The following is a 10,550-nucleotide window of genomic DNA, read 5'->3' as shown; positions in this document are numbered from 1 at the left end:
CGTAACACTGAGACATTTACGGACTGGAACAGTGTATAACAACACTTTAAAGGCCACAGTATAAATCATAATAATTATTATTAACAGTTCAATTACATATTTCCTTGATGGCGCCTACCTATATAACTCAGTGTTGTTGTGTTCCTGTTTGAAAGGATTAATGAGTCAATGTATTTACAGGCTCAAGAGACAACTTATTAAGAAGATCTCAAGGTTGGCAGCGCGTTGGCGATGTAACGAATGTTTAGTTTCTTGCAGTACCAATGTTTGTGGTCGATATTGACCACTTACCATCATGTGACCGTATTAGTCGTTTTCATATAACACGTGACTATTTTATAATACTATATTGGTGATTATAAGCATTTAAAAAATCTTATAATTACATTGTGAGATAATAGCTTTAAGTAAGTATATTACAAGGTCACCTGTGACTGATATATAATGAACTATAGAACAACAATGATATCTCGTTAATTGAGTTAAGTGGGTGAGATAACAAGCTTATTAACGAACTGGTTGTGTAGGTACCATTAAAAAAAGTTGTTGCGGATTATAATTCGTTATTTAATTTTTTGCTTGTACATAAGCCCAGATGGCCCAGTGGTTAGAACGCGTGCATGTTAACCGATGATTTCGGATTCAAACCCAGGCAAGCACCACTGAATTGTCATGTGCTTAATTTGTGTTTATATTTTATCTCGTGCTCGGCGGTGAAGGAAAACTTCGTGAGGAAATCTGCATGTGTCTAATTTCAACGAAATTCCACCACATGTTTGGAGCATATTCCACCAACCCGCATCGGAGCAGCGTTTTGGAATATGCTCCAAACCTTCTCCTCAAAGGGAGACCAATTTTGGACCAATGTTTGGTAAAGTAAATGAAGGAATGACAAGTAAATAGCTTTACTAATTTAGTAAAAAGCTTTAGCTAATGAATTTAAAAATTATTCAATTTTGCAAACATTGGAAAAAATTATATTCGTAAACATCTACTATTTATACTCACATTTTTAGACTTTTTGCATATATATATGTAATTGGTCATAAAAAATTTAGGACTATTTTATAGTATGAAATTCATAACTATAGCAACTAATTGAGCTGTACACTCACGAAGGCGCGCCCCTTCACTTTATATTATTGATGGTCGTACGAGTGACGCCCGTGCTTGCAAAATGTCTTGTGCGTGAGACGACTAAGAGTAGACTTGAATATTATTGATTTTGTCACAACCACTTAGGTACAAGATGTCTCAAAATACTGTTTGTATTTTGTGAGTCGATTAGGTACATGAATAATTAGATATCCATAATTATTTTTCATTAATTATCAAAGTAAAGTATTTAGGATAATATATTTAGAAATATAATATATTCTACTTCACGTTCATGGTAATCATTTAGCCGAACGGCTAAATAATGAAAATTTACAATGACGGCTCGCCAGGTCGGCTCCATGATAGGTGTGATTGCGTGGTTGAACATGTCTTTTAAATGAGGCAGGGACGTTTTGAGGTAACCCCTCAGAAAATGTACCAGTTTATGTCGTCTCTAATGAAGATCAATTGCCAAGGAAAAATCGGCAGAGATGTATTCTACGGGTATGAGGTTACCCCGTTCTACTGGAACCATGATCTTTGGTTATAGCCTCTAAAGAATTGCTTTTCTGACACAAATAATTGCATTATATAACGCTCTGAATTTACTGTGACCGCACGATTTCTTGCATCTTAAAAAAATAGAGTCAATAATTACTTGCGCCGACATCGCTGTTCATACATTTTTGTTGAATTAAATGACCTGTCATGTTTGTGCCTTAGATTCGTTGCGCCTCAGGACTGAAACAAAATCTTGTTAAAAATCGAGAAGCGCTCTATTACCTAGTTAAAAAATTCAAGCGCATGCCACGTATCCTGTGGTTTTATTTATTCCACCAATTGAATCTTGCAAGGGTGCAGTTTTAGATCTTAATGCAAAAAGTGACGTAATGATGATCTGATTTTGTTTTTTCCAGTATTGAAGCGGCTTCTGCAAATATTTTTACGAATGTGATATTTGATACATATATATTGGAAATTTGGAGTATCATTTTAGTGACGAAAACCTCGAGTACTGCTGCATCTTCCGTATAAAAGTTTACAAAAACTGTCGTATGTAGGTACATACAACGCGTGGTCCGCGCCCGGGAAATGCTCCATAGTGACTAAATTTGCAAGAGCCAGGCTACATACCGGCTACCCGAGGCGCTTACGCAGTGAGCTAAACAAATGTACCTACATACATTATTTTGAGACACTTTGTATAATACATACATCGATATATCATATGCACTAGATATGACGTTCCGAATACTTACTAAACTGGGGGCCAATTCTACTAACATATAACGGTTATGATACTTTCTTGACATTACGGGTCAAAATGTGACCCTCGACTTAAATAACAATTCAGTAATCAACTAAGTAAACTACTCATTGCAAGTGATAGGTATTTACCTACAACAAAAGAAAATAAGAATATTTAAAGATGCCATCCTAGTCTTTAAAATCTTAAGGCACGTCAGACGTACATACATTACGTTGAACGAATAGTGCTATAAATTTTCGACGCTTACGACGTTTTGGTAGTAAGAAAACTATTTTATGTAAGCCATATAGCGCTGTATGTTTTACTAGTCTCATAAGATAATATAATGAAAATTTATCGTTGCAGCGAATTTTACTTCTAACTTAGGAGTTAGAAGTAAAATTTGTTCAAAAAAAGGCTTACCATTTTTAAATTGTATACATGAATGCTCTCGACTATCGTAGAATATATGTCAATATATACTTACACATAATTATTTGCGAAAATAATTATTATTGAATAAATAATTTGTTGGTCTTTTTTATTTTGATATATTGAATTCCGTAAAAACAACTCTGTGATCATATGCATACGTTAAATCTAACGGATCTGTACTACAAAACAGGAAGTGGGACAGAGGTATGTTTTTTTTTCTCATGAATACACAATTGTCGTATATTTATAACAGGGTAGGGCAGTCTGGCATTATCATTTACGAGATATATTTTTTTGTATGTACATATAAGGACTTGGAATTTTCTGTCACTTCAGCTCTAATTATTATTTTTTGCATATTATTAAATTCGTAAGTGAAACTTAGCCAAAGAATCAGGAATAAAAATTGAGTAAGCGCCATTGACTTTTTGTGTGCTTATATTGCGATTATTTTATAACGCGCTTGGCAGTGATTGAAAATGTCCGCAAAAAACATCTGTATATATTAGAACATCCTCGAATAATCTCTGCTGCTGTTATTATATTGTAATTAAAATTACTTGCTTGACATTTGGTTTGTTTTATTCGTTTTTAAGATTCCAATACTATTTATATGTATACACATTACTTTAACTTTAGATAAATCCGTTATAATATTTTAAAGTAAAAAAAGCGTATAATTATTGCTTTTTGCTTACAATATTTCATCTTTATTTACAGATACCGATAAGTAGCACATGTGGTAAGGTAATTCCAGATAAATTGATACATGTGTCATTGAGCTCCGAGGTAATTACGCTTTAAGTAAGAAATGCCATTTTTCCTAAGAATTTTTAAGAAGAAATAGTACGTAATTGAAATAACATATTATAACTAATACTACTAATAACGAAGTTGACTTGAAAGTTCAACTAGTACTTGTACATTGCGGCTTCACCAATGGAAAATTATTATAGGTTTTTTTTATAAACATGTGTTTAATAAAATGGCCAAAATAATGGTGGATTGGAAGATGATGAAGATTAAAGGTGCAGCTCCTTAAAACAGCTCTAATAGTCGTTAGATAATAATAATTCTTATATATTTGGCTATAAATAATAAAATAATTGCTTTCGTCTTTAAGTTAATCCATATCTCAAATCAAAGATATCATTGATTAATATCTACACCTTAAATTACCAATACCATTCTTGGTCGTCTCCCAGAACTTATCTTTCGCAGATTTTAAATCATAATTTTAATATCATGTAATGCAAGTACAAAAATGGCGTTAAATGAAGTGAAGAATAATTTACAAAGTTCTTTGTGTGCGTTTCGCATACATATCTAAATCATGTTTTGTGCCAAGTAAAAAATAGTGTACCTAAAACTATTGAGGTAATTTTGATCAATCGCTGGATAATGAATAATCAACAATATAATTATTAAATACAATACACGTACATAAATTGTCCTTTATTTAAAACGAGTGAAGTCACTGACAAAATCATTATTGTGATTTCATGCCATTTATCATTGAAGAGTTATTTTTAAATTAAACAATAATCCCCATAATACAATCATACACAAACGTCACCCGCATTTCGGTTTATTTTTATATTGATAGATGTGCTAGTCACACCGCTGACTTTACGTGAGGTTATGTATTCCAATAAATTATAACGAATTTGATGTGTATTTTTATTTAAAATTAAAATCAAATATTATATAACGATAATATTGTGTGATGAGTAGAAAAGAGGTTATAAGGAGAGTTGTAGTGAGGTAAGGATTGGCGAGGACAACATTTTGAGAGGGTTGACGGTTCTGAAATCACATTCAAATTGTGATTTTGTTAGCTTATAGCTTAAGACCTTTGTAAAAATATAGGAACTAAGAGTTATCATAATGTTAGAACTGAACTGAGTAAAGCCAAACGATTATAAGTTTTTTCGGGAATCTATTGAGAAACGATAGTCAAGATTTAAATTAAAAATACACGTATAGTATTATTAGTACCTATGTGTGAAATGCATATGAATATTTTATAACACAATACGAACAACCCTACGCTCCACACCCCAAGCTATGTTTTCAAACATCTATTAATATCTCCGAAGCCACTGGAAGAAAATAAATAAACCTTTCTTTCTTTTTTCCTGATTTTAGTAGTTATGTATTTAACAATGTGTGTGTGTGCATGTAAGAGATGCTACACGCGGGGTAGACGTGAGATCGTATCGGATTTCAACGAAATATGAGGCCTGTGTATAATGCGGAAGGCTCGGGGTACATCGTTCTGCTCTGCTTGTTAACAGAATGACAAATCGTCGTCGAACTTCGTCACCTTGATATTAGATTATCTTTGCTTCATTATCTTGGTAATAAAGTTTTTTGAAAGTAATTAGGAATGGTCATTTTAAAAGCATTTGTAGGTATTGGTTTAAAATATAATTAAAAAAATTTTTTAACGATAAATTAGTACTTACCTATACGTAGACACGTAACGTAACGTAAATTATATACCTACTCATTAATTACAGCTCTTATTAGACATTGTATAGAGGCGACTTAGAAAAGCTAAACTTGATATTGTTGATCAAGATTGGCTTCTACAGCTTAGGTCATATAAAGAATCAAAAAAGAAGTATAGGTATCCTCGTATCATGACGGAGAGTAGATTTATAGCAAAGAAATAAAATTTACCCGTTTAAAGATAGTAGAATAAACTCAATACTCAATTTGCAAAATTTCTATAAACCAGCCGCTTCGTTTCACTTGCATTTACATACTTTATCCATTTCATAAGAAAAAAACAAATCGTAATAATCAACGATAACTCATTTTATTAAAAGGATACTGACCTAAGACGAACTAAATGACAACGAATTATGGGCGGACAGTAGGTATCCGGCAGATATCCTAATAAAGCTTGTTATTGATAGATTCCGCGTCTGTCGTTCACGATTATAAACTGTTCCGAATATGTCAAGTCATTCACCTGATCAAACTCTTATTAAAATTTTATGCACGTAGGTACTTATCTCGAACTCTTTGTTAGGAAACCAGTTCACATATTTTTATATTTCATTTTTACTTACAATGGCTTTGAATACATTGATAAGAAAAAGTTAAATAAGTATAAAATGGCCACATATTCAGCTTAACAAAATTCTAAGATAAAAAAAAACTGCAAATTACGTAAAAATATTCGCGATACATTTTTTCTTCCTAGGAATGATTTATATTCTAAATTTTGTTTTTTTTTCACATTCCGGCAAAAAACTGATAATACGTATAGTTTTAGGTAGGGCATAGATATTGCATCATTATGACATTTAACTAATTATAGTAACGTAATCATAGATATCAGAGATGCTTGACAAATGATGAATGTTAACAGAAGTGAATTCCATTAGTCCTGACTGAGGATTAGCGGGATAACTATTGTATCTATAAAATCTCCATTCTCCATACATAATAAATTAACAACAAAAACTTAAATTTGGAAACGTCTGATAGGTACAATAAAAATACTGTAAGTGTTAATAATAAAAATAGATCCGTATGATATTTGATGATGGTGTGAACGACCTTCCTCTGATTGCTTTCTACACACCTGCGCTGTGCGGTTTCGCTGTATAAGTATTGTTATCAATGGCGTGCATAATATACTGGTTAAGTTATGTTTGAAACACGAATTGCAATAAACCTCATATAGCTACTTAATTACGTTTAGGAGTGGGTACAGGGAATGTAAACATTTGTATGCGTTGTTGGTTACTGAATGCCGTGTAAGCCAGTTTGGTCTCTCAGTAATAACGGGGACCTATTATGTACTTTGTCATTGTCAATAAATTCTTCAGAATATTTGGTGAATATTAGCAATTATTTATTGTATTAAATTTTTTATTACGCAAAATTATGTACTTATTTAAAATAGGTAGATATGTTAAGTTAGGTTGCCTATATCATCTTTTGTAATTATAAAACTATAAAGAATTTTTTTTTTTCAAATAACTTATATCATTAAAAGTTTTTCAAAAGCGTTACTTTAGTACATTATGTTCTTGTTATTTTCGTACGTGACGTAATTAATACAGAATCGAAGATTACGATGTCTTTTAACTGTATTTTATTCGTAGCTCACACAATATTTTTTATTTGTTGTAAAATAAACTGGAAACTACGGTTAACAACGAAACCAGATATCTACTTAATTGTTTGCAATTGTTTAAATTAATACTTACGTCAAATGACGTAAAAAGCGCGTTAAAATATTATCTTTTAAAATGTAGCGGATCAATAAGGATAAGTTTCTCTAAAAATATATTTTTTAATTTATAATACCACCTGATAGTAAGTTGTCACCTCTGTCTATAAACCTTGGCACTTTAAGAAATATTAACTGATCCTTAGATCGGTCAATGCGACATCAACCGTGAGAAATAAGATGTTATGTCCGTTGTCTGATACTAAGTCTGACAGCCTATACACATTGTAAATGCCGTGAAAAAATTAACCATTCCTTACACCGCCAATACGCCACCAACCAACCTTAGGTATTGAGATGTTATGTCTCGAAACCCTTCAAATCGGAACAAGTATTAGATATTACTATTTGCCGTGGAATATGTGGTAAATGGGTGATAGCAAACTAGATGGACTGCCACAAAGCTTTAGCAAAAATAATGGTTAGTTTAAGTTTATATTTCGAAATAAAATGTATTATGTAGGAGAACATCATAAATACTTTCAGTTTAAGAGATTTTTATAGTGAATATGAAATGTATCTCTATGCAAATGCATTCCTGGATTTCTCTTTGTAAATGGAACTTATATTAAAATTCCTCACACGGCTGTCGCTGCAAGAATCTGTACTTCACTCGGTAGAGCGATTGTTACTTTGTTAGCGAGAATAGTGCCGTGTATAGCTATAATTGTACTGTGATATTATGTATGTAGACTATATCAATACACTGACTACATTGATTGTGAAGCTATAAAATGAATTATTCAAGGTCAGTTCAGGATTTATTATGTAGGTTAGTATGTGTAGGTTTTTTAATATATATTTGCAATAGTAATTTGTTCTTCTGATACGTCCTATAATAAAGTGTACCTAAAATGTTTTGCTAAATAAAAAGATTTAAGTCTAGAAAACGGGAAAATGTGGCACATCAAGAGAAACTATTTACATAATAGGTACCTAATTGCCAGTTATCAATATCTAAGTAAGAGATGATTATACCTACATCATTAAAAAATAATCATTACATAGTTTTAGCCATTATATTCGTTTAAAACCTAAAAAAAACCTAAAAAAATGGATTTCCTTTATAAATACTTCATATTTATAACGGAAATCCAGTTATTGTATTAAAATCAACCAGTTACATGATGACTCATACAGGCGTTGTTTCCTGTAATGTGTGCAGCTTTGTGAAATCTAAAAATAGTTACTTATGGTCTTGTGTTTCCTGCTTGATGAAAGCGTTGATGAATTTACTGAATGACGTACGCACATGGGTACTTTAGACGAGGGTAACAGATTATGAACCTAAATCATCTACGTTATATACAAAATATTCTGGGAGGATATAATAATGGCCGTCAAAAAGGAACAAAATTCATTTTGCCGTTATTTCATTCTGGATAATTTTACTCCTCTCAGTTTTACATGTTCCTTTGTTTATATATGTTTTTCTATTAAAATATCTTTCTTATATCTTTGCCTATTTGACAAAAATGAATTTGCCCATTTATTTTCGAAATATGTATAAATTTTTAACTTAATGTATTCTTTATAATATACATTATGTTTAATTTATTTAGTGTCTGTGGCGGATAACCGAAATTTTGTACATTTGTGATAACTAGAATATCTAATGTAAGAATTAAATAGTTAATTCCTCATATTCTGCTAACAATCTGAATGGTGAGGAATAAGATTACAATACATTTGGCATCATTAAATCAACTCCAAAATAGATTTAATTCAAATTCAAATTAACCTTTTTTTAAGCCTTAAATGTTATTTGCCAGAAAGTAGAACACAGCATTGGTCGAGGTAGATGAGAAAGTAATATGCAACATTGACTGGAATAACAATAATTTTAAATGGATACACGAATCAAAACAGGGTATTACCGTAAGTCGGTTATCAAAATTTTACAATTAAGCATCGAATGTCAATGTTGCTCTTAACTGTTTTTTTAAATACATTTTTTCTTTAACTTGTGGAAAGTTTCTGATTGTTTGCTCTAGATCACCATCGGCTTATGATATATATTTTATATCAATCAACTGGAAATCAATAAAAACTAATTCCACCTTTTTATAATTAATATATTGAGTATGGCTTATCAATTGTTTTTTTTTTTTGACATGAGATTTAAATTTATGAATAGGCAAAGCTAACAATACATTGGAATCTTATTTTAGAAACGAATACCCTTCCCCAGGAAGGATGCATTGAAGTATAACAACTATATAAAAAACTTTATCTTTTTTTAAAGTTTTGAGGTATTACCTTTCCTTCTCCTCTCTATTCAATGTTTTTCATGGTTTCTTTTAATAAAACAATATTATATTATAATATTATGGCGAATACACATAATATTGCGGTAAACATATGGTGAAGCAAATGTTAAAAACATCCCGAAGGGAGTCTCGAGTTCCAAGATTATAAATAAACCGGACAGCTCTTTTTTGCAGCATTACCCTAAAGCAAAATGCCATAAGACATAACCCTATGAAAATGACTCGATAGCGATATTCATGAAGTATGATTCCAGTGTTATTCCGGAACAACAATTAAAGGATGATTCGCGAAATCTATAAAGTATAAGTAGTTTCAGTTAATAAGAAACTGTTTTCTTTTAACAAGCAATTTCAGTTATTTTATTTATTTAAAATTTAAGATGGCCAAGTTATCAGAACAAGTGAATTTTAATCGAAGATTGCTTAATTTATATTTATATCTTATTCGGCGGTGAAGAAAAACGTCGTGGGAAAACCAACACGAATCGAATGAAAATATGCAACATTGTATATTATTTACCAAACCAAGCTTCGAAGCTCCTCAAGAAGGAAACGCCTCAGCTCAACAGCAAGACATTAAAGACTGTCACTTTTCTTCTTACTTTTATTTGTCTGAAAAAATATGACGTGTTTTTAACAAATGCTTTTTAAAAACAAACCTGTTCTGTTTATTTTTTCATCTTAATCATCAGAAAAGTAATATTGATATTATACGTGATCCAGAAATGTTCAAGAGAACTTAGATATTTACTTATTTTCTGAAATCTATACTGACTAATATTATAAATGCGATAGTCTCTGTCTGAATGAATTTGGTATGACGCAAGTTTGTGTTACAAGGAAGGACAATACCCTAAAACGTGAACCAAATCGCTGTCGACAACTTGTATAATATACATTTTGAACTTTTGGTGTGCCGTGTCTTGTTAGTCTGGTTGTTTTATGTCATTAAAAGAGTATCAAAATAAAAATTAACGAAACAGACCAATGTTATGACCAACCTAAGATAGACTAATTGACCGATTATTAAATTGAACTCAAATTTACTCCTGATACGTATATTAAGAAATTTTTCGATTAAAAAAAAAATAGATTGTACCTATTGGCATTAGAGGAATTATAATTTAAAGGCTTTTAAAATTACATTTGTAATGACTTTCTACGATATTATTTCAAATGACAGCTCAGAAAACTTTACCCCACATATAGGAGTGAATCAACATATTTTTCTGTATGATAAATGAGA

The sequence above is a fragment of the Vanessa atalanta genome, chromosome 4, assembly GCF_905147765.1.
Source record: "Vanessa atalanta chromosome 4, ilVanAtal1.2, whole genome shotgun sequence".
In the NCBI taxonomy this organism is placed as follows: Eukaryota; Metazoa; Arthropoda; class Insecta; order Lepidoptera; family Nymphalidae; genus Vanessa; species Vanessa atalanta.
This window is presented reverse-complemented; position numbering follows the sequence as displayed.